Below are 22,832 nucleotides of genomic sequence, written 5' to 3' on the forward strand. Positions count from 1 at the left end.
TCCTTCCAGTACTTATTCGCTGCTGTATACTACAGAGGAAGTTATTTTCTTTTAAAATTTCTGTCTGACCACAGTGCTCTCTGCTGACACCTCTGTCCATGTCAGGAACTGTCCAAAGCAGGTTAGGTTTTTTATGGGGATTTTCTCCTGCTCTTATTTATCTACTTAGGTTTGAATTTATTTTGTATATGAGACAGGATTAGTTGGATCTTAACCTCTTAAGGATGGTGGGCATATACATAGGCCCCCGTTTTAAGGTCCTTAAGGACTGAGAGCGTATGGATACGTCCGTGGGAATTTCGGTCCCCGTCGCTAGCTGGTCGGGGACCGGACCGGGATGCCTGCTGAAATCATTCAGCAGGCATCCCGTGCAAATGCCTGGGGGGGTCCTGAGACCCCCTCTTGTCGGCGATCGCTGCAAATGGCCGATCAATTCAGATCGGCCATTTGCAGCAATTCCGGGCTGATCGGGTCTCTGATAACCCGATCGCCTGGAAAATAGGGATGATCAGAGCTGTCAGTGACAGCCCCGATCATCCTAAGGGATAGGATGGAGGTGGCAGTGATGCCACCCCCTCCTATCCCCTGCCATTAGTCATGGAAATTCCCCGCGCTGCCTGCCCCTGGATGTCGGACAGAGCGGCGGGGGGGAGAAGATGGCGGCTAGTACCAGGGGACTTGCGGCAGGGACCGGCGATCATCGTGGCACCAGCGCAGATCAGCGGCAGAGGTTGGGAGGTGACAGCACGGAGCAGCAATGAAGGAAGCAGTAAAGCAATCTTTACTGCTGCCTTCTAGGGGTTGCCAAACTGCAACTCCCAGCATGCCCAGACAGCCAAAGGCTTTTGCAACATCTGTAGGGCCACAGTTTGGAGACCACTATACAGTGGTGCCCAAACGGTAGCTCTCCAGACGATGCAAAACTACAACTCTCAGCATGCCCAGACTGCCCAGGCATGCTGGGAGTTGTAGTTCTGTAACATCTCATCTGTCCCTTCAGATGTTGCAGTACTACAACTCCCAGCATACCTGGACAGTCTCAGCATGCTGGGAGTTGTAGTTTTGCAACATCTGGAAGAGCCCAGTTTACTATACAGTGGTCTCTTAGCTATAGACCTCCAGATGTTGCAAAACTACAACTCCCAGAATGCTGAGACTGTCCAGACTGAAGGGACAGATGTTACAGAACTACAACTCCCAGCATGCCTGGGCAGTCTGGGCATGCTTGGAGTTGTAGTTTTGCAACATCTGGAGCGCTACCGTTTGGACACCACTGTATAGTGGTCTCTAAACTGTGCTCTTCCAGATGTTGCAAAACTACAAATTCCAGCATGCCCGTCGGCAGTCTGGGCATGCTGGGAGTTGTAGTTTTGAACAACTGGAGGCACACTGGTTGGGAAACACTGTCTGTTTCCTAACTCAGTGTTTCCCAACCAGTGTGCCTCTAGCTGTGGCAAAACTATAACTCCCCAGCATGCACTGAACAGACCATGCATGCTGGGAGTTGTAGTTTTACAACAGCTAGAGGAACACTGGTTGGGAAACATTGAGTTGGGAATCAGACAATGTTTCACAACCTAACTCAGTGTTTTGCAACCAGTGTGCCTCCAGCTGTTGCATAACCACAGCCCTCAGCACGCACGGACAGCCAAGGGCATGCTGGGAGCTGTAGTTTTTCAACAGCTGGAGGTTTGCCCCCCCCCCCCCCATGGAAATGTACAGGGTACATTGGGGTACAGGGTACATTCACACGGGCGGGGGTTTACAGTTAGTCTCTCTCTGCAAGTTAGAGATGCAGGAAATTTTCCGCTGCAGCTCCAACTCCCAGCAGGAAACTTGCTGTAATCCACCGGCAGTCTGAATGTACCCTAAAAACACTACACTACACTACACTTAAACAAAATAATGGGTAAAACACTACATATACACAAACCCCTACACAACATACAGCTCCCTCGCCCCAATAAAAATGAGAAAGCTCTGGTACAGCACAGTTTCTAAAACGCAGCCTCCAGCTGTTGCAAAACAACAACTTCCAGTATTGCCGGACAGCCATTGACTGTTCAGGCATGCTGGGAGTTTTGCAACAGCTGGATGTGCCCTGTTTGGGAAGCACTGCCGTAGGGTAATTTGGTATCCAAGGCAAGTCAAACTCTTGCATCCGGGTCCATCCCTATGCAAATATCCAATTTAGGCCTCAAATGCACATGGCGCTCTATCACTTCGGAACCCTGTCGTATTTCAAGGTAACAGTATAGGGCCACATAAGGGGTATTTCCGTACTCGGGAAAATTTGCCCACCAAATTTTGGGGGGGCTTTTTCTCCTTTTACCCCTTATGAAAAGGTAAAGTTGGGGTCTACACCAGCCTGGTAGTGCAAAAAAAATTAAAATTTTTACACGTACATGCTGGTGTTGCCCCATTCTTTTCATTTTCACAAGAAGGAAAAGGAAAAAATGACACCCAAAACTTGTAACGCAATTTCTCCTGAGTACGGAAATACCCTATATGTGGGCGTAAAATGCTCTGCGGGCGCACAACAAGGCTCAGGAGTGAGAGCTCACTATGTACATTTGAGGCCTAAATTGGTCATTTACACAGGGGTGGCTGATTTTACAGCGGTTCTGACATAAACGCAAAAAAAAAATACCCACATGTGACCCCATTTTGGAAACTACATCCCTCACGGAATGTAACAAGGGGGAATAGTGAGCCTTAACACCCCACAGGTGTTTGACGAATTTTCGTTAAAGTTGGACGTGAAAATGAAAAGTTTTATTTTCTTCACTAAAATGCTGGTGTTATCCCAAATTTTTCATTTTCACAAGGGGTAATAGGAAAAAAGCCCCCCAAAATTTGTAACCCCATTTTTTCTGAGTATATAAATACCCCATGTGTGGACATAAAGTGCTCTGTGGGTAAACTACAAGGCCCAGAAGAGAGGGAGCGCCAATGGGCTTTTGGAGAGAGAATGTGTCTGGAATTGAAGGCCATGTGTGTTTACAAAGCCCCCATAGTGCCAGAACAGTGGACCCCCCCCCCCCCCCCCCCCCCCAGTTTCTGCTGTTCTGGCACCATGGGAGGTTTGCAAATGTGCATGGCCCCCGACTTCAATTCAAGCAAAATTCTATCTCCAAAAGTCCACTGGCGCTCCTTCTGTTCTGAGACCTGTAGTGCACCAGCAGAGCACTTTATGTCCACATATGTGCTGTTTTCTTAACCGGGAGAAATTGGGCTTCAAAATGTGGGGTCCATTTTCTCCTATTACACCATGTGAAAGTGAAAAATTTGGAGTAACACCATCATTTTAGTGTTAAAAATCTAATTTTCCATTTTCACATCCAACTTCAACGCAAAGTCGTCAATCACCTGTGAGGTGTTAAGGTTCATTATACCCCTTGTTACGTTCCTTGAGGGGTTTAGTTTCCAAAATAGTATGTTATATGGGGGGATTTTTTCTGTTCTGGCACCCTGGGAACTTTCTAAATGCAACATGCCCCCCAAAAACTATTTCAGCTAAATTCTCTTTCAAAAAGCCAAATGTTGCTCCTTCTCTTCTAAGCATTGTAGTGCGCCAGCAGAGCACTTAACGTCCACAACGGCGTTTTCTTAATCAGGAGAAATTGGGCTTCAGATTTTGGGGTCCATTTTCTCCTGTTATCCCTTGTAAAAAATAAAAATATGAGGTAACACCATAATTTCACCATTGGGGCTTCCTAAATGCAACATGCCCCCCAAAAACCATGACAGCAAAATTTCTTTTTTAAATCCTACAGTTGCTCTTTCCCTCTTGAGCCATGTTGTGAGCCCACAGCGCCCTTTCTGTCAACATATGAGGTATTTACGTACTCAAGAGAAATTAGGCTACAAATTGTGGGGGGGGGGCTTTTTCCCCTTTTACCACTTTTAAAAATGAAAAAAATGGGGCTACAAGAACATGTTAGTGTAAAAAACGCTGATTTTGATTTTTCTCCTCCATTTTGCTGCAATTCTTGTCAAACACCTAAAGGATAAACACACTTTTTGAATGTCATTTTGAAAACTTTGAGGGGTGTAGTTTCTATAATGGGGTCATTTATGGGGTATTTCTCACAGAAAGGTCCCTCAAATCCAGTTCAAACTTAACTGGTCCCTGAAAAATTCAGATTATGAAATTTTCATGAAAATTATGAAAATTGCTGCTATACTTTGAAGCCCTCTAATGTCTTTAAAAAGTAAAAATAGGTCAATGTTATGATGCCAACATAAAGTAGACATATTGTATTTGTGAATCAATATAAAATGTATTTGGAATATCCATTTTCCTTACAAGCAGAGAGTTTTAAAGTTAGAAAAATGCAGTGAATATAGTCATTTTACCAAAAATCCACTGCAAAATGGAAAAAAAAATTCATTGTGCGACAAAATTGAAGAAAAAAATTTAATTTTGTAAGTTTTGAGGGATTCCTTTTCTACTCAGTGCATTTTTCAGTAACAATAACACCTTATCTTTATTCTGTACGTCCATACGGTTAAAATTATACCCTACTCATATATGTCGTACTTTGGAAAAAAATCATAACTACATGCAAGAAAATGAATATGTTAAAAATTGTCATCTTTTAACCCCTATAACTTTTTTTATTTTTCTGCCTACGGGCCGGTTTGAGGACTAATTTTTTGAGCTGTGTGCTGAAATTTTTATTGGTACCATTTTTGTATTGATCGGACTTTTTGATCGTTTTTTATTCATTTTTTCATGATATAAAAAGTGACCAAAAATAAGCTATTTTGGACTTTGGGATTTTTTTGCGTGTACGCCATTGACCGTGCGGTTTAATTAACTATATATTTTTATAGTTCGGACATTTCCACAAATGTTTATTTTTATCAACACTTTTTTTTTTTTTTTTTTTTATCGGAAAGGGGGGTGATTCAAACTTTCATTAGGGAAGGGGTTAAATGACCTTTGTTAACTTTTTTTTAAACTATTTTTGCAGTGCTATAGCTCCCATAGGTGGCTATAACACTGCACACACTAATCTTTTACCCTGATCCCTGCAAAGCCATAGCTTTATAGCGGATCGATTGCTCAAGCCAGTAGCTCAGGCTTGGTGCAATCAATTGCCGATCAATCGACTTTGATCGCCACGTCTAAAGGGTTAATAGCACGCGGCACAACGATCGGTGCCGTGCACTATTAGCCCAGGGTCCCGGCTATCGTTAGTTAATGCATAAAGTTAATGCATAAAGTGACAGTGGTCAGAATTCTAAAAAAGGGCTCAGTCCTTAAGGTGAAAAAGGGCTCAGTCCTTAAGGGGTTAAAGGGGTACTACTCTGGAAAACATTTTTTTTTTTAAATCAACTGGTGCCAGAAATTTAAAACATATTTGTAAATTACTTCTAAAAATCTTAACCTTTCCAGTACTTATCAGCTGCATTATGTTCCAGAGGAAGTTCTTTTCTTTTTGAATTTCTTTTCTGTCTGACCACAGTGTTCTCTGCTGACACCTTTGTCCATTTTTGGAACTGTCCAGAATAGGAGCAAATCTCCATAGCAAACCTATCTTTCTCCAGACAGTTCCTAAAATGGACAGAGGTGTCAGCAGAGAGCACTGTGGTCCGACAGAAAGTAAATTCAAAAAGATAATAATTTCCTGTGGAGCATATAGCAGCTGATAAGTACTGGAAGGATTAAGATTTTTAAATAGAAGTAATTTACAAATCTGTTTAACTTTATGGCACCAGTTGACTTAAAACATTTTTTTTCAGGGGAGTACCCCTTTAAGTCTCGTTTACCAGGTTTAAACCATTCTCAGGAGCGGAGAACGGGTTAAACCCGGTGAGGGATATAATGATATGAAGGGATTTATCATACATTCATGCTAGTTTTCTTGTGTAAAAAAAAAGTCACAAGCTTTTGCTCAACACTTTGAGTGTGTTTACACTATGCTCACTACTAGGGATGAGCAAATCGAATCTGACGAATACAAATTCGTTAAGAATTTCAGGAAAAATTTGCTTCGTAATGAATCCGAATATCACCGCGATTTGATTGCACGAATCGCTTGATTAAACTCCATTTAGTGTGGTCCAGGCTCCAGGACATCTAAAATGGCGGATCTGCATGTGAGGACATGGAGCAAGGAACTCTGGAAAGGCGGAAAGGTGGGTAGGCGGGATGACCCTGAATCACATACAGCATGCAGCCAGCCACCCCTGTAATGTCACAGAGCTATAAAATCAGCAGCCATTGTGCGGCCAGTCACATCATCGTTTTATTTCAGAGAAAGCGTTTCACTGCAGGGAGAGAGATAGAGCATTGTGTGCATTGGACAGTAAAACAGCTTTACAGCAGTGATTCACCACTAGCCCAAATCACTGCATAAAAGCACTGACAGAGAGAGAGGGAAAGTACACTTTTGGGTGTAATACACAGCGACTCCACTGCTGCAGTGGGGTGTACTGCAACTCTAAAGCTTAAAGGAGCCAGTTAGGCGGAGCAGTAAAAGCCATTGACACCTGCTATTAGTGCCTAATAGTACTGTACTGGGCTCTACTACACAGCGATTCTGTACTGCTGCAGTTGTACAACTAATGTAAAGCTAACAGGGGCCAGCTAGGGTGAGCAAGAAAAGCCATAGTCACCTGATTACAGTGCCAAATACAGGTTGCGTAGCAGAGCTTATTGTTCTCTCATAAGTGCAACCTGTTCGTACATAGGTGGTGTATTTTTTTTTTTTTGGGGGGGGGGATGAAAAACTAATTTTGGCCAATTACTGTGAAAAGCCAGCTAAAGTTGTTTCTATAGCCTTATACAGTTTTAAGTGGAGCGTATTGTCCAGCTCTCATAAGTTAAAACTGTAGGTACACCTACTTGGTGTACTTTTTTTTTTCCTGAAAAACACATTTGGACCTAGTTACTGTTAAAGGCCTGCTGAAGATACATACTTGTTTCTGTAGCCTTATACAGTTTTAAGCAGAGCGTTTTGCCCAGCTCTCATAAGTGTAAAGTGTAGGTACACCAACGTGGTGTATGATTTTTTCCTGAAAAACTAATTTGGAACTAGTTACTGTGAAAGGCCAGCCAAAGCTACACCCTTGTTTCTGTAGCCTTATACAGTTTGTACTGGAGTGCATAGTCAAACTGTACGTACACCTCCATGGTGTCCTGTATATATTTCCCTTTTAAACTAATTTGGGCCTAGTTACCATGAAAAGCCAGCCAAAGCTACACACTTGTTTCTGTATTCTAATACAGTTTTAAGGGTAGTGCAGCGTATATTCCTCCTCTCATAAGTGTAACAAATACACACTCAGATGGGGTATATGTATGTCAGGCAGAGAAGTGCCATGACATGCAGAGAATAGTGACAGAGGCCTAAATTCATCAGGCAGAGGTCACAGCAGACTAGGGGCGAGTGGCAGTAGGAGTTGCAGCGAAAGACCTGAGCTCCCAGTATCAGCTAGCGGTCGTGTCTTGACCGATAACCCATCAGCCGTCATTGATTGGTTAACTCGGTCTTCCACTTCATCACAAAGTGACATCCGACACCCCAAGTCAACAGTCGGTGGGTTTCTCAGACACAACCCTCAGTTGGCATGGCCCGGGAGCAGTCCCTGTCCTCCCATTGCCTCTGTCCTATGGTGTTCCCTCCCCCACAGAAGTATCGTATGCTGTGCGTTCAGCTTCACTATTTAGTGAGGACGGTCTACTAGAGGACAGTCAGCAGCTACTGCCCAGCCAAGAAGTGGAGGAGACATCCACCGATTCCCCCACTTGGCAGACAAGAAGTGATGAGGAGAGTGGTGTGGGAGGTGGTGTTGCGAGCGTTCAGGCCCCTGAAGCAGACAGTGTTGAGGAACTTCAGGAGGACATCAGTGACGTACAGACACAACTCAATGATGATGAAGCCGATTGGGAGCTGGGTGCAGAGGGGGTTTCATCGTCAGCAGAAGAAGAGGGTTGCAGGTTGCCCGTGAGGCAGCAGCTGAGCCAGAAAGGTGGTAGTATGGTTGGGAGTCAGCATGGTGGCAGAAGTGGGAAGTCTGGAGCCAAAAGTGCCCGGGGCAGACCACCTGCTTTGCAGCAGCCTACCTTCCCAGGAGGTAGTGGAACAGGGGTTCCTGGAGACGGCTGCAGTCGCAGTCAATCAGTGCGGACTGTTGGGGGGAATATCAGCTGCTTGTCGGTGTGGCAGTTTTTGATCAAGCATCTGGAGGATGTTAACCTGTCCACATGCAAGATGTGTCGGCAGAAGGTGAAGCGTGGTCAGGGTCCCAATGTTGGCACCACAGCCCTGCGTCAACATATGCAGCGTCCCCATAAAGCAGCCTGGGAGACCCGTGGCTCCGATGTGGTGGTCCAGCCTGCCGCATCACCCAGTGGCATGTTGCTCCCTTTTTCAGCCAGCCAAGGCTCCACCACCTCAGCCGAAGGAAGCTGCCTGTCATGCCCATCTTCTGTTGCTCCAGATGCTCCTGCTCTTCCTACTTCAAATCTGTCATTCCACCAGCAATCCATCAGCGAAGCCATGTCCAAGAGATGCGCCCACTTATCCAACGGCGCAGAAGCTGAATGTGCTCCTGTCCAAGTTGCCGGTGTTGCAGTCCCTCCCTTTTCAAATGGTTGACTAAACCTTTCAGAGAACTGATGGCTTGTGCCGAGCCAAGGTGGAGAGTTCCAAGCCATCATGTCTTTGTGAAAAAGGCAGTACCATCCTTGCATCCTTTTGTGGAACAGAAGGTGGGCCAGTCCTTGAGCCTGTCGGTGTGTACTAAAGTGCAAGGCAGCACCTACGTCTGAATCTGTAACTATGGTCAGGGACAATACATGTCCTTTACTGCTCACTGGGTAAATGTGGTTCCTTCACAGCCACAACACCAACTTGGACAGGTCACGCCGCTTCCGCCTCCACGCTCTCAGGCCGTCGGTCCTGTGATAGTCTGCGACTCCGCCTCCTCATCCTCCACCGCGTCCTCAGCCTCCACTGCACGGACAAATCTCAGTGCCCCTCCAGCATACCATGTGTGCAGGGCACGGCAGTGTCACACTGTTCTTCACATGGTTTGCCTTGGTGAACGGAGACACACAGGGGAGGAACTGCTAAAAGTCATTCAGCAAGAAATCGAATCATGGCTTACTCCACAAAAACTAGAAATGGAAACCATGCGCTGTGACAAGGAAGCCTGAGCCATTCGCGCTGCATGGCACACATGTTCAATCTGGTTGTCAAGTGGTTCCTGAAGTGTTCCCCCCATCTGCAAGAAAACCTAACAATGGGAAGAAAACTTTGCATGCACTTTAGCCACTCATATGCCGCAAAGCACACCCTCCCGTAGCTGCAGCGTCAGAACAGTATCCCCAACATAGTATGATTTGCATTGTTTCCACACATTGGAATTCCACACTCCATGTGTTGGACTGACTATACAAACAGAGAAAAGCCATCCCCGATTTCTTTATGATCCAAGGGGATAGGGGGACTCCCCTTTGTAACTTCAATGTCAACCAGTGGCAGCACATACGTGACACCTGACGATTGCTCAGGCCCTTTGAGGAAGCCCCCTTATTAGTCAGGATTATGGGATGAACAACGCCATTCCACTGCTTCATTTCCTACAACACGTGGAGCCTACATCTTATGGCCACATGAGCCCTGTGGGGGATGAACTGGAAGAGGAGGAGGAGGGGGATCGTGGAGCACAGTTTAGGTTTGGCGAAATGGTTTTTATAGTCATCTGACAGGAGAGGAGGAGCAGGAGCAGCCAGAGGAGCTAGAGGTTTGTGAGGAAAACAAGACAGAGGACCCAGATACACTGTGCAGTATGCAGTGGAGATGGAGGCAGGGAGTCACTCCGAGTCACTTGCACAAATGGCACAATGCATGCTCACTAGCTTGCATAGTGACCACCAATTTGTCACCATTCAGATGACTTCTGGCTCTCCACCTTATTGGACCCTCCCTACCGGCACAAAATTGGGGCCTTTTTACACCCTCTGAGAGGGAGGAAAAACTGACCTACTACAGAGACATCCTACGTAGTCAGTTGACCAATGCCTATCTGTGCCATCGTCCATCCTCTTGCAGGTCTGACTCACCTTCCACTGCCATGGCTGCTGGGGAGGGGTGGGGTGGCAGGAGCAGTACCAGCTCCAGTCTGCAGTCACTGATGAGTAGCATTCTTCACCCTCATAGTGAAGCAACTCATCAGCAGCAGGTAGACCTGGAGGAGGACCTGAACCAGCAGGTGGTGGCATACCTTGACATGACCCTGCCAACACACTTTGATGATCCTCTGGACTTCGGGGCAGCCAAACTTGATTTTTGGCCACAACTAGTAGAGTTTGCCCTGGAAAAGCAATCCTGCCCTGCCAGTAGTGTGCCATCGGAGCGGGTGTTTAGTGAGACGGGGGCCATAGTAACCCCAAGGAAAACTCGTCTGTCCACTAAAAAAGTGGAGAGACTGACCTTTTGAAGATGAATCAGGCATGGATCAGCCAAGATTTCCAACCACCAATGCCTGTTGCATCAGAGTAGATTGACCATGGTGCCACACCAACACTTCACAAATATGGATAGTGCAAAACATATTTAAGGTGCTGCTCCCCAGTTACAGAAATTCCTCTGCATCAGACCACAAGTAAGTATTGAAGATATGCATTAGCTAAAATTTTAAAATTTTTTATATCTAAGAAAAGGAAAGGTGTGCAAAAAACAACATATACCACCTACACCACCAAGTATTGATGTGTTGCAAGGACCTCTAAAAGGTGAAATGGAACAACGTATAGTCCATTGAAACCGGTGGGGGTAAAAAATTCCCCTGTAAGGCCCTACTCTTGCATTATTAATTCCCTTCTTGGCAAGTGTTACTCGCCCTAAAAAGTGCAGCCCACACAGGAACCTCTCCCAATTTCCACCTACAAACACTGCCATTTCACAGGGTTTTTAGGTGGAAATAGGGAATGTTTCCTGTGTGGGGCCACCCTTTTTACAGAGAGTAACACTTGCCAAGAAGGGAATTAATAGTGCGAGAGTAGGGCCTTACATGGAAAGTTTTTACCCCCACCGGTTGCATTTGACCATACGTTGTTCCCTTCCACTTTTTAGAGGTCTTTGCATCACATCAATACTTGGTGGTGTAGGTGGCACATGGTGTTTTTTGCACACCTTTCCTTTTGTTAAATAAAAAAAAATTGGGGTACATATATTATATCCTAAAAATATTATTAAAAGTTAAGTTTTACATAATGCATATCCTCGATACTTACTTACAAAAGAGTTCTCTTTTTTTCACCCACCTTTGTCACCGGGTACAGGTACTGCCACCCACCACCCCATTCTGTCACTGGGTCACTTTCAGGACTCCTGATGCTGCTGATGCCACCTCCAGGCTGTTTCATTCTGCCACATATGTTCTCCTCATGCTGATGCCAGCTTCAGGCTGTCTTATATTGCCACTATATGTTCTCCTCATGCTGATGCCAGCTCCAGGCTGTCTCATTCTGCCACCATATGTTCTCTTTATGCTGATGCCAGCTCCAGGCTTTCTCATACTGCCACCATATGTTCTCCTCATGCTGATGCCACCTCCAGGCTGTCTCATTCTGCCACCACATGTTCTCCTCATGCTGATGCAAGCTCCATGCTGTCTCATTCTGCAGCTATATGGTCTCCTCTTGCTGTTCCTAACTCAAGGCTGTGTCATTCAGCCACTATATGGCCTCCTCATGCTTCCGCCACCTCCAGGTTGTGTCATTAAGCCACTATATGGTCACCTCATGCTGTCACCAAATCCAGGATGAGTCATTCAGCCACTATCTGGTCTTCTATTGCTGCCGTCAACCCCAGGCTGTTTAATTCAGCCACTATATGGTCTCTTCATGCTTCCGCCACCTCCAGGCTGTGTCATTCAGGCACTATATGGCCTCCTCATGCTTCCGCCACCTCCAGGCTGTGTCATTCAGCCACTATATGGTCACTTCATGCGGCACCCAACTCCAGGCTGAGTAATTCAGCCACTATCTGGTCTTCTCTTGCTGCCGCCAACTCCAGGCTGTGTCATTCAGCCACTATATGGTCTCTTCATGCTTCTGCCACCTCCAGGCTGTGTCATTCAGCCACTATATGGTCTCCACTTGCTGCCGCCAACTCCAAGATGTGTCATTCAGCCACTATATGGACTCCTCATGCTTCCGCCACCTCCAGACTGTGTAATTCAGTAACTATATGGTCTCCTCATGCTGCCGCCACCACTAGGCTGTGTAATTCAGCCACTATATGGTTTATTCTTGCTTCCGCCAGCTCCAGGCTGTGTCATTAAGCCACTATATGGTCTCCTCTTGTTGCCGCCACCTCCAGGCTATGTCATACTGCCAGTTTATGGTCTCCTCATGCTGCTGCCACCTTCAGGCTGTGTCACTGTGCCACCATGTGGTCTCCTCATGCTGCTGGCATATTAAATAAACCTTTTTAGGTTCATCTATTTAAAATCCTCAATTTAAATGTTAAAATATATCTTTAATCTTTTCAATTGTAATGCCCTATGGTCTCTACAGGCTGTTGCCACCTCTAGGCTGGGTCATTCAGCCACTATTTGATCTCCTCATGCGGCCGCCACCTCCATGCTGTGACATTCTTCTACCATATGGTCTCCTCATACTGATGCCACATCCAGGCTCGTCTCTACTCACTACTTTAGGAAAAGGTCCATGGAGCTGAGCGTAAAAGAAGTAAGGACATGGTGTCTTGAAAAATTGACTATGATTTTGGTGTAAATTTCCGCGCTGGGTGCTATATTTATTTAGAGGAGCAATTCAGTGAAACTACTGCTCCACGATTTACCTTAAAGGGGTACTCCATTGTAAACATCTTATCCTCTATTAAAGCATCTCCATCATACCATGCCTCCTCCATTCATGTCTATGGCTAATGGAGGGGGTGTGGTGGACGGCATCGCCATACATCGGGCACGGAGTGTAGTTCGCTCCATGCACCGAATGAAAGGGATGCCACAGTGGAGATCACGGGGATCCCCAGTGGCGGGTCCCCCGTGTTCTAACATCATATGCCCTAACCTTTGGATAGGGGTTAAGATGTTTACAGCGGAGTACCCCTTTAACACCAGTGTATAAAAGATCAGGGTTAGTTAATTTCCCCAAATGCAGCTAATCTATGGAGACCAGGATAATAGATGAAAAGAAAATAAGGAATATAATTAAACTTAAGAAAATAACACACACACAGGTTTCTGTGGAGTTATTAAAATAAAGACTCTAAATGGGTACTCTGGTGAAAACCTTTTTTCTTTTAAATCCACTTGTGGCAGAAAGTTAAACATATTTGTAAATTAGTGCATGAGAAAATAAAGAAAAGTCGGCACTCACCGGATTTCCAATTCAGCAGATTTTATTGCACATTACTCACAGCCGTAGTACAATTCTCGGGGAGACGATGGATGGTACAAGGGGGGTACCACAGAGAGGCGACACCTGTGTTTCGCACTTAGTAGTGCTTCAACGGGCATATTTGTAAGTTACTTCTATTAAAAAATCTTAATCCTTCCTGTACTTATTAGCTGCTGAACACTACATAGGAAATTATTTTCTTTTTGGAATGCTCTCTGATGACATCACGAGCACAGTTCTCTCTGCTGATGTTATTATAATAATAATGCTTTATTTATTGTTGCCCTTAGTGGGATTTGAACCAAAGTCCCCAGTACTGCAAGGCAGTAGTGCTAACCACTAAGCCACCATGCTGCCCTTAGCATACACCTGCTATGCATGGTTGCTAAAATGGACAGAGATGTCAGCAGAGAGCACTATGCTCGTGATGTCATCAGTTTTCCAAAAGAAAGGAATTTACTCTGTAGCAAAAGGATTGCAGTAACACATGTTTTGCTATACAAATGTTTATTCCCTTTGTGTGTATTGGAACTAAACCAAAAAAGGGAGGAAAAAATGCTAATTGGACATAATGTCACACAAAACTCCAAAAATGGGCTTGACTAAATTATTGGCACCCTTTCAAAATTGTGGAAAAATAAGATTGTTTCAAGCATGTCATGCTCCTTTAAACTCACCTGGGGCAAGTAACAAGTGTGGGAAATATAAAAATCACATCTGAAAGCAGATAAAAAGGAGAGAAGTTCACTCAGTCTTTGGATTGTGTGTCTGTGTGTGTCACACTAAGCATGGACAACAGAAAGAGGAGAAGAGAACTCTCTGAGGACTTGAGAACCAAAATTGGGCAAAAATATCAACAATCTCAAGGTTACAAGTCCATCTCCAGAGATCTAGATTTGCCTTTGTCCACAGTGCGCAACATTATCAAGAAGTTTGCAACTCATGGCACTGTAGATAATCTCATTGGGTGTGGACGGAAGAGAAAAATTGATGAAAGGTGTCAACCCAGGATAGTCCGGATGGTGGATAAGCAGCCCCAAACAAGTTCCAAAGATATTCAAGCTGTCCTGCAGGCTCAGGGAGTATCAGTGTTTAAATGAAATGAAACGTTATGGCAGGAGACCCAGGAGGACCCGAATGCTGACACAGAGACATAAAAAGCAAGACTACATTTTGCCAAAATGAACATGAGTAAACCAACATTCTTCTGGGAAAACATCTTGTGGACAGATGAGACCAAAATAGAGCTTTTTGGTAAAGTACATCATTCTACTGTTTACCAAAAATGGAATGAGGCCTACAAAGAAAAGAACACAGTGCCTACAGTGAAATATGGTGGGGGTTCAATGATGTTTTGGGGTTGTTTTGCTGCCTCTGGCACTGGGTGCCTTGAATGTGTACAAGGCATCATGAAATCTGATGATTACCAACGGATTTTGGGTCGCACTGTACAGCCCAGTGTCAAAAAGCTGGGTTTTTGTCCGAGATCTTGGGTCTTCCAGCTGGACAATGACCCTAAGCATACATCAAAAAGCCCCCAGAAATGGATGGCAACAAAGCGCTGGAGAGTTCTGAAGTGGCAGCAATGAGTTCAGATCTAAATCCCATTGAACACCTGTGGAGAGATCTTAAAATTGCTGTTGGGAAAAGACGCCCTTCCAATAAGAGAGACCTGGAGCAGTTTGCAAAGAAAGAGTGGTCCAACATTCCGGCTGAAAGGTGTAAGAAGCTTATTGATGGTTATAGGAAGCGACTGATTTCAGTTATTTTTTCCAATGGGTGTGCCACCAAATATTAAGTTAAGGGTGCCAATAAATTTGTCCAGCACATTTTTGGAGTTTGGTGTGACATTATGTCCAATTTTGCTTTTTTTTCTCCCTTTTTTGGTTTAGTTCCAATTCACACAAAGGGAATAAACATGTGTAAAGCAAAACATGTGTTACTGCAATCATTTTCTCTGGGAAATACTTCATTTTCTAGTAAAATTTCAGGGGTGCCAACATTTACGACCATGACTGTATATATATATATACACACATATATATATATATATATATATATATATATATATATATTGTTATTTGTTTATTTTATTTTTATTTTTCATTTATTTTTCTCTCCTCTCATGGAGGGTTTGTAAGTTGACTCAGATGAAAAATGGTGGATTGTGTGTGTTTAGCTTACAGGGGTTTTATGAATTTGAAGGCAATTTTTGATTGGAAGCCATATCCTTAAAGGGGTACCCAGGAGAGGTGAGTGGATAGTTGAGTGTTAGGCTCAGAATTTGTGCTAGGTTCCCATCCTAAATGAGGCCACCTCCCCGTGGTGGATGGGGGACACGTTTTGATCAAAAAGTGCGCTAAGAGCCTCAATTTTTTTGACCAATGTGTGCTGCTGCAATCCTCTTTTTTTGTATACTCTGTATATGCCATGGCAGTGTGGACCCGTGTATTAGGCTGTTGTGCTGGCTATCTTTCTTTTTTCTTGTATGTACAATTCAGGGATAAATGGCACCCTCTTTAGCTGTGCACCCCTCCCCCTTTCTCACAGGTGGAGTTTTAAATGGATCCAGCATGTCACCCAGTCAGAGGCTATATGCCCAGCAGAGGTGAGTGGATAGTTGAGTGTTAGGCTCAGAATTTGTGCTAGGTTCCCATCCTAAATGAGGCCACCTCCCCGTGGTGGATGGGGGACAAGTTTTGATCAAAAAGTGCGCTAAGAGCCTCAATTTTTTTGACCAATGTGTGCTGCTGTAATCCTCTTTTTTTGTATACCATATCCTTAAAGGGGTACTCTGGTGGAAAATAAAATTTCCCCCACACTCACTGACTTATCCGAGTGGTAATATATGCACTTCAGGTGGTGGCGAGAGGATTGGAGAGAGGGAAGTCTCAAGAAGGGCAGCACCTTTTTCCAGCAAATCAGGAAATTCTTAAAGGGAGTGGTAAGAAGAGTCAGTTTAATAGAAATAATAAAAAATATACTTTTTGAAGGGGTATTCCGGCTTTAGACATTTTATCCACTTCTGGTGTTTGAGCCTGGAGACGCAGCTCCGCACATAATGCGGGTGCTGCAGAGAGATCACGGGGGGTCCCAACGGCGGGCCCCCCATGATCAGACATCTTATCCCCTATCCTTTGGATAGGGGATAAAATGTCTAAAGCCATAATACCCCTTTAAGCCATGTCGGTTTTTTAGTCTCTTGGCTTAAGACGTACCAGTAAGGGTATCAAGGTTGCTATTGGTGACCATAGAGTAATGATGTGTGGTGTGAGGGAGGATACATTTTATTCATTAGCATAGTTTAAAATATCTCATTTATTGTCTGTTTACTTATTTAGTTATTTTTTTCTTTCTTCTTCTTCTCACTACCATTTTTTTATTCTCTTAAGCCATCCCAGGTTGTCGGTTCTGTTTGGTTTTAAAGTTTGAAATAAAGAAAGAAATTAATTTAAAAAAAGATTAAAATGGACACAGGCATGACTGCTTATTCTTAAAAATTCACCTGCAATCATAGGTACACTTTAAATAATGGCTAAAATGGACAGACAGCATTAGTAAATATAGTATATAAACTTAAGAGGGTAAGATTGAGAGACATCTATGCATATGCAGTAGATACAGTTTTTTTTTTTTTCATTCTTAGCATATTCTTGCTATTTTAGCCCAAACTGAATATTATATTGATTCTTGATCCTGCTGTAATATACAGTAGCCATTAGGTTTTCTATGCACCCTGTAGTGGACAAATAATCAAGCAATGCTATAGTGCATCATGATGATCGTGAGCATATATTATCTTTATATGATTCCCTAAGGAATCTCTACTCAGAGATTTAGCTGCATGAATCTAATATGAGTGTGAATGGGTCTTCTGTTGACCCACTTTCAATGCAGAATTTCTCTTTGAGATGTTTCTACACCTTGATCGGAGTCACCTGTGGCGAATTCAGTAATTGTACAGGATTCATATAGACACCCCCTGTCACTTTAAGATCTGAAAATGCATATCAGAGCAAAAAAAAAAAAAACATGAGGTGGAAAGAACTGCATGTAGAGCTCAAACACACTATTGTGTGGAGGCACAGATCTGGAGAAAAATCTGGACAAAAAATTCTGCTGCACTGAAAGTTCCAAAGAGCATAGTGGCCTTCATTATTTTTAAATAGAAGAAGTTTGGAATAAACAGGGCTGGCTGCTGCACCAAACTAGTAATCCATAGAGAAGGACCTTGGTAGTAGAGGTGAGCTAATGGTCACTCTGGCTGAGTGTCTAGAAGGTCAACCATTACTGCAGAAATCCACCAATCTGAGCTTAATGACGGAATGACTCTCCTCAGCAAAAAGACATGTTAAAGTCAAATCTAAAGTACTCTTAGATTGAAGCATTAATTTAAGCATCATGTCTGGAGAAAACCAGACACTGCTTATCACCTTACCAATACCATCCCTAAAGTGAAGCATGGTGTTCAGCTTCATACTGTGGGGGTGCAGCTAGAACAGAGAGATTGGCCAGTGTTGTGGAAGAGCTGACTGGAGCAAAGTGCAGATATATTCTAGAGTGCTCTATACCTCAAACTGGGCCAAAGCTTCACCTTCCAACGAGACAATGACCCTAAGAACACAGCCAAGGCAACAGAACAGTGGCTCAGGGACAACTCTGTGAATGTACTTGAATGGCCTAGCCAGAAACTTGACTTGAACCCAATGGAACAATTTTAAAGAGACCTAAAAATGGCTGTCCACTGACTGTCAACCTGACAAAGCTTGAGAGAATCTGCAGAAAACAATGGCAGTTGGTCCCCATTATTCTGTAAAAGGTTTTCTATGATTCTGACTCAGCTTGACTCCTGCTTGCTTCCTTTTGCTGTACACTGTATGTCCTGGACCTAGTTGTTCATTCTACAAGATTTTATACATGGCTTTTACATTGCTACATGACTGTCTATCATTGTGCTGCTGTGCTATAAATCCCTAGCCTGTATTCATAAATGGCTTTTGCTAACAATGACTATATTGAGACTGTCCATACACCTATAAGGGGGTTCAGGGCGATGAACAGATAACCCCACATTACTTGAACTTGGGCCTTAACTTTTTTTTTTTTTTTTTTTAAAGGTTACTTTATGCTCTACTGGAAATAGCAGCATTTTTTCCCTGATAGAAATACAAGCAGGTCTATTTGTCTGCTATGCCACAACATCATACTACAAAACAAGTGTGAGTATGCTTTATAATGTTATGAATTAATGTACCATATATACTCGAGTATAAGCCAACCCGAATATAAGCCAAGGCCCCTAATTTCACCTCAAAAACCCAGGAAAAGTTATTGACTCGACTATAAGCCTAGGGTGGGAAATACATCATCCCCCCATCATCATCCAGACCCCCGTCATTAACATCCCGTTATCATCACCCTGTCATCATCCCCCCCTTCATCATCCCCGCCTGTCATCATCTACCTATCATCATCCCCCCTCTTCATCATCACCGCCTGTCATCATCCAGGCCATTGTCCTCATTCCCCCCTTCATCATCACCGCCTGTCATCATCCCCCCTTCATCATCCCCCCTTCATCATCCCCCCTTCATCATCCCCCCTTCATCATCCCCGCCTGTCATCATCCCCCCCTTCATCATCACCACCTGTCATCATCCCACACACCCCCCCCCTTCATCATCACCGCCTGTCATCATCCCCCTGTCATCATCCCACATCCCCCCCCCCTCTTCATCATCACCTCCTGTCAATTCAGTGGTCTTCAACCTGCGGACCTCCAGATGTTACAAAACTACAACTCCCAGCATGTTTTGAAACATCTGGAGGTCCGCAGGTTGAAGACCACTGCGGCCTTCGTCATCATCCAGACCCCTCCCCCCCTTTAGTTTTCTACTCACCTCCCCTCGGTGGGAAGGAAGGGTGAGCTGGTCCGGGCCACCTGTGCTGCAGGGACCATCCGGTGGGAGGGTTAGTCGTTCCGGGCTGTCCATCTTCACCGGGGGGGGGCCCTCTTCCCCGCTCCGGTCCCGGCCCCGGACTAGTGATGTTGCCTCAGTGGGACGCCATTCGCAGGGACGAACGTCCCTGTGCGTCGTCGTCAAGGCAACATCACTAGTCCGGGGCCGGAGCGGAGAAGAGGGCCCCCCCCCCCCCCCCCCCCCCCGGTGAAGCTGGAAAGCCTGCAACGACTAACCCTCCCGGACGGTCCCTGCAGCATAGATGTCCCAGACCAGCTCACCCTTCCTTCCCACCAAGGGGAGGTGAGTAGAAAACTAAAGGGGGGGGGCGGGTCTGGATGATGACGAAGGCAGCAGTGGCCTTCAACCTGCGGACCTCCAGATGTTTCAAAACTACAACTCCCAGCATGCCCGGACAGCTGATGGCTGTCCAGGCATGCTTGGAGTTGTAGTTTTGAAACATCTGGAGGTCCACAGGTTGAAGACCACTGAGAAGGGATTGACAGGCGGAGAGTTCACTCGAGTATAAGCCGAGGGGGGTGTTTTCAGCACGAAAAATCGTGCTGAAAAACTCGGCGAGTATATACGGTATTTATTATCTAGGAAACATTATACATTCTGAATACTGAGCAAATGTGCATAAACATGTATTTCTAACTTATTTTACTCTCCCTTAAATTTTTTACATCCTTGTCTAGATAAACATCTTGATGGATAAACTTTTTATCTTTATTTTATCGCTTTAGCTTTATTTTACTATGTGACGTGTTAGCTATAATATTTAGAGTCACATTTAGGAAGGGGGGGTTAGATGACAAGCTCTTTTTACCTATCTTATATACAGCTCAGGCTAGATCAAAGCATGTTGACACAGTATATATACATAAATGTTTAGATATATGCGATTATTTAACAAAGTTCCTTATATGCAGAGTATAACTACGTGTTCAAAACTGTTAAAAACAGCATTTAAAAAAAATCCAGACTTCTAGTCTCACATTAAAAATCAGCATCTGCACATTTCTGAGCACACATTGACCGCTACTTAAAATTATATGTCAGCTGCATTTTCTGAATGAACCTAATAGTTTCCTAGAATATAAATGTGTGGGGGAAGGGAGCAGAACGGTTTATACAGGGTATGGCTGCCATCTAGTGTGGTGTCTGGGAAGTGATGTACAGTAGACCAAGAACTATACACAGAACTGCATCTCACAGGAGTATTAATGTGAACACATTCATTTCAGAAGGAGGGAACCTGGGCCTAATCTCTGATTCAATTAACAGTCATCAGCTATTAATTAAATAATCTTCTTAATAACAATCTGTGGTAGATGGGTATTATGTTACTTTTACTATCACATTGTTGTATAATTTAATGAGCTGGCATTTCATTCATCAGTATTCATTACTAGCACATTTAGAGGGATATATAGCTGTAATAGGATTGCAGCCATATGTATGCATGATATGTCTTATATCACACTGCTAATCTGTATTTTACATGGAGCTTTAACAAGGGTTAAGGGGTACTCCTCTGCGCCAGTGTTCGGAACATTTGTTCTTAACGCTTGGAGCGGGCAGCGGGGGCCGTGATGTCACAAACACACACTTCGTGATGTCGCACCTTGCCTTCTTAATGCAAGTCTATGGGAGGGGCATGGCAGCCCCTTCCCCATATACTTGCATTGAGGGAGCATGGCGTGACGTCACAAGGGGCATGGTCATGATGTCACGACCCCGCTGACCGCACTCAAAGTACTAAACAAACGCCGGGTGATGCACAGAGATTGTGGGGGTCCCAGCAGCAGGACCCCTATGAAAAGACATTGTATCCCCTGTCCTTTGGATAGGGGATGAGATGTCTAGGGGCAGAGTACCCCTTTAATGCTGTTTCCTGAGTACTCAAGAACTGGTCCTCTCTCATCTTAAAGCCATGGGTTCATCACATGATAGAATAGTATGTATTAGTGTTTGTGCCTTCCCAGCGGTGGCAACTAAACTTATAAAAAGGCAGAACAAGTAGCTAAGGTGGTTGCAACTAAGTGTAGGGAGGGAAAGTACTGCAAGACAGGCAGGGTTGTGCAGTGGCACATGTATTGTTGAGCATGGATAGCTTATGCGCACAAGAAGCCACTAGATTTGGTTAGGCCAACTGCTAAATAGGTCCCAGGAACATGCCTTCTTATACAGTTAGTTGGGTAGGGCAGAGTTTTACATGGGTCAAGCCAAGATTGCTTACCAACCACAGTTCTTCCTCACACTCCTTCTGATCCACTGTGATTGAGAAACTGTCCCGCTGATGCTCTCTGTACCATATCAGAATTGGCTAGTACCCCAAGGTGATTAATTCCGGACAGTAGTATGTTTCAGAAATATTCAAGTGTATGTTCAGGAAGATCCAAGCCTGCTTTTAGTACCTGTTGTAATATTCTTTAAAGGGGTACTCTGTCTCTAGACACCTTATCCCATAACCAAAGGATAGGGGATAAGATGTCTGATAAGATGTCCCCAGCATCAGGAGCCACGCAATCTCCCTGCAGCACCTTGCATTCATTTAGAGCATCGGGTGCAGCGCCGGAGGTTTGTGATGTCATGACCACGCCCAGTCATGACATCATGGCCGCGCCACCACAATGCAAGTCTATGGGAGGGGGCGTGACTCCCATAGATTTGCATTGAGGGGGAATGGCCATATTTGTCCACATTGTCATGAATGGGCGTGATAGCGACATCACAAGCCTCCGATCCCGCATCGCCAGTCATCCGGCATGAAGTTCGCTCATTGCACCAGATGTCTGGGGTGCCGCAGCCGAGATTGGGGGGGACCCCCGCGATCAGACATCTTATCCCCTATCCTTTGTATAGGGGATAAGATGTCTAGGGGCAGAGTACCCCTTTAATAAAGATCCAGCAAAAGACATGCTGTGTCTAACATGGAATCATAATGGCCCCTGCTGAAACCGGCATCCCTAGCCGGCAGTCCACATGTTCATATTGCCCTGCCTCCTCCTTGTGTGGCTTCCGGCATTTCAGGCACAAAAAAGGTTTAGGACTTGCTACCATAGTTATGTTTGTATGAAATTTACCTTTAGGCTCACCAAAAAGGGCAGAATCATGTAATGACAAGCAATATTGAGTGTGGCTATGTTCACACATGGTATTTGGGGCCTTATTTTGAGCATTATTTTGCACTTTATTTAGGTCAATCATTTTACAGAAGCCATGTATCTACACAGAGAAAAATTATGCAGAAAAAGTGGAAACAGAATACTGTGTGAATTCATCCTGCATCAGTTTTGTCAGTTGACTGTAAAGATCTTTATATAGTGTATAATATTTATCACAAAAACTCTTGGTGTATTTAAGGGGTAGATTAGAAAATGGCGCATGCATAAGTGCACTGTGACCAAAACTCAAATCGAGCGTGATGGCTGGACTCCCTATACTTATTCTGTAAAGGTCAACAATCAGAAAGCTGA

This window comes from Hyla sarda, chromosome 5 (assembly GCF_029499605.1).
Source record: "Hyla sarda isolate aHylSar1 chromosome 5, aHylSar1.hap1, whole genome shotgun sequence".
NCBI lineage: Eukaryota > Metazoa > Chordata > Amphibia > Anura > Hylidae > Hyla > Hyla sarda.